Below are 3,612 nucleotides of genomic sequence, written 5' to 3' on the forward strand. Positions count from 1 at the left end.
CGAGGCCGAACTGCGCATGTGCAGAGGGTGGGGGCAGGGAGCGGGCAGGCAGTCCGCATGCGCACTGCACCCCTTCCCCCCCCCGCCGTCCTCTTGGACTTGGACTTGTTCTTGCATCTTTTGTTTTTCTGCTCAGCAAGCTTTGGGGCTGCACTCACATATCCCCCCCTCCTCCCACTCAGCAAAATCAGTAATGAGGCACATCTCAGCTCAATGTAGTTTCTGTAAAAGTGCACACAAAAAAAGCACCCTCCTCACCCCTTAAAGCACAAGAACCATTGCCCAAAAATGTCTTGACAAGGCAACAGACAAAAGGTTCAGTGGACAGGACGGTGCATTTTACCTCCAGGATGCACAAACACGCTGGAAGTACTGAATTGAAACACTTTAGCTTTTCATCACTGAGCATAAATGTGCCACCAGTGTTAAAAATTAACAAAATTAAAAACAATCCACAATTGCCCGAACAGCAGAAAGCATTACAGAGCAACACCGATTAGTTGTACTTGGCCTTAGTTCTCCTCAAACCTCACTCCACGCCCCACTGCAAAGTTAGGACTGGGAAACGTCCACTGTGCTTCTCACTTCTGATCATTCTGTGACTCATGCTACAACACCTGTACGTGGACAGGGAATCAAGTTAGGATCAAAAGTCACTGGCAATGTTCACTGTTCAGGAGTGATTTCTAAATGAACAAAGACCCAGTGTGGGTATTTCGAATATTTTGGAGCGGTACACATGTCAACCAGTGAATGCTCAGCCTCTGATTATGCAGATATGTGAGCCCCATAAACACAATGCACATAAACATAAAAAAACACGTTCCAACAAAGGAAAAGGCAAGACCGTACGAACACACAAAAATCAACCGCCCCCGAACATGTAGGGAACCCAAACCTTTTCCTAATCTCCTCCATTTTTTCCATTACCATCCTTCCCCCAATGTTGGGTGTTCCCCACTTCTATTTCTCATCTACATGCTGACCCTCGGCAACATCATCTGAAAACACAGCGTCAGTTTCTACATGTACACTGACGACACCCAGCTCTACTTCATCACCACTTCTCTCGACCCCTTCATGGTCTCTAAATTGTCTGACATCCAGTACTGGATGAGCAGAAACTTCCACCAACTAAATGTAGGGAGGACCAAAGCCATTGTTTTCGGTCCCAACTACAAACTCCGTTCCCGAGCCACCGACTCCATCCCTCCTCCCTAGCGTCTGCCTGAAGCTGAACCAATCTGTTCGCAACCTTGGTGTCATAATTGACCCCGAGATGAACTAATGACCACTTAGCTGCGTCATAACTAAGACCGCCTATTTCCACCTGTGAGCCTGCCTCAACTCATCTGCTGCTAAAACCCTCATCCATGCCTTTGTTACCTCCAGACTTGACTATTCCCATGCACCCCTGGCTGACCTTCCATTTTCAACCTTCCGTAAACTTGAAGTCCTGCAAAACTCTGCTGCAAGTGTCCTAACTCGCACCAAGTCCCAGTCACCCAGTGCTCGCTGACCTACAGTGGCTCCCAGTTAAACAATGCCTCAATTTTCAAATTCTCATTCTTGTATTCAAATCCCTCCAAGGCCTCGCTCTCCCTATCTCTGTAATCTCCTCCAGCCCTACAAAGCTCTGAGATATCTGTGCTCTTGCAATTTAGGCCTCCTCTGCATCCCTGATTTTAGTCGCACTACCAATGGCAGCCATGCCTTCAGCTGCCAAGGCCCTGAGCTCCGCAATTCCGGCCATAAACTTCTCCGTCTCTCTGCCTCTCTTTCCTCCTTTTAAAATGCTCCTTAAAACCTACCTCCAATATCAACCCTTTGGTCATATGCCCTAATATCACCTTATGTTTGATAATGCTCCTATGAAGTGCCTTGGGAAGTTTCACTAAGTTAAAGGAGCTATTTCAATGCTAGTTATTGTTCCAGTCACCAAACTACAGTGACCATAACACACGCCAGTTGGATCCAGTCACTAAACGACAGTAAATATAAACCACACCAGTGAGGATCCAGTCTCTAAACTACAGTAAATATAAACCACACTAGTGAGGATCCAGTCTCTAAACTACAGTAAATATAAACCACACCAGTGAGGATCCAGTCTCTAAACTACAGTAAATATAAACAACACCAGTGAGGATCCAGTCTCTAAACTACAGTAAATATAAACCACACCAGTGAGGATCCAGTCACTAAACTACAGTAAATATAAACCACACCAGTGAGGATCCAGTCTCTAAACTACAGTAAATATAAACCACACCAGTGAGGATCCAGTCACTAAACTACAGTAAATATAAACCACACCAGTGAGGATCCAGTCTCTAAAATACAGTAAATATAAACCACACCAGTGAGGATCCAGTCTCTAAAATACAGTAAATATAAACCACACCAGTGAGGATCCAGTCACTAAACTACAGTAAATATAAACCACACCAGTGAGGATCCAGTCTCTAAACTACAGTAAATATAAACCACACCAGTGAGGATCCAGTCACTAAACTGCAGTAAATATAAAGCACACCAGTGAGGATCCAGTCTCTAAACTACAGTAAATATAAACCACACCAGTGAGGATCCAGTCTCTAAACTACAGTAAATATAAACCACACCAGTGAGGATCCAGTCTCTAAACTACAGTAAATATAAACCACACCAGTGAGGATCCAGTCTCTAAACTACAGTAAATATAAACCACACCAGTGAGGATCCATTCACTAAAATACAGTAAATATAAACCACACCAGTGAGGATCCAGTCTCTAAACTACAGTAAATATAAACGACACCAGTGAGGATCCATTCACTAAAATACAGTAAATATAAACCACACCAGTGAGGATCCAGTCACTAAACTGCAGTAAATATAAACCACACCAGTGAGGATCCATTCACTAAACTACAGTAAATATAAACCACACCAGTGAGGATCCATTCACTAAAATACAGTAAATATAAACCACACCAGTGAGGATCCAGTCACTAAACTACAGTAAATATAAACCACACCAGTGAGGATCCAGTCACTAAACTACAGTAAATATAAACCACACCAGTGAGGATCCAGTCTCTAAACTACAGTAAATATAAACCACACCAGTGAGGATCCAGTCACTAAACTACAGTAAATATAAACCACACCAGTGAGGATCCAGTCACTAAACTGCAGTAAATATAAACCACACCAGTGAGGATCCAGTCACTAAACTGCAGTAAATATAAACCACACCAGTGAGGATCCAGTCACTAAACTACAGTAAATATAAACCACACCAGTGAGGATGCAGTCACTAAACTGCAGTAAATATAAACCACACCAGTGAGGATCCCGTCACTAAACTACAGTAAATATAAACCACACCAGTGAGGATGCAGTCACTAAACTGCAGTAAATATAAACCACACCAGTGAGGATCCATTCACTAAAATACAGTAAATATAAACCACACCAGTGAGGATCCAGTCACTAAACTACAGTAAATATAAACCACACCAGTGAGGATCCAGTCTTTAAACTACAGTAAATATGAACCACACCAGTGAGGATCCAGTCTCTAAACTACAGTAAATATAAACCACACCAGTGAGGATCCAGTCACTA

Source organism: Somniosus microcephalus, unplaced genomic scaffold (genome assembly GCF_052327205.1).
Source record: "Somniosus microcephalus isolate GS21.2 unplaced genomic scaffold, FLI_Smic_1.0 unresolved_chr1, whole genome shotgun sequence".
Classification (NCBI taxonomy): domain Eukaryota; kingdom Metazoa; phylum Chordata; class Chondrichthyes; order Squaliformes; family Somniosidae; genus Somniosus; species Somniosus microcephalus.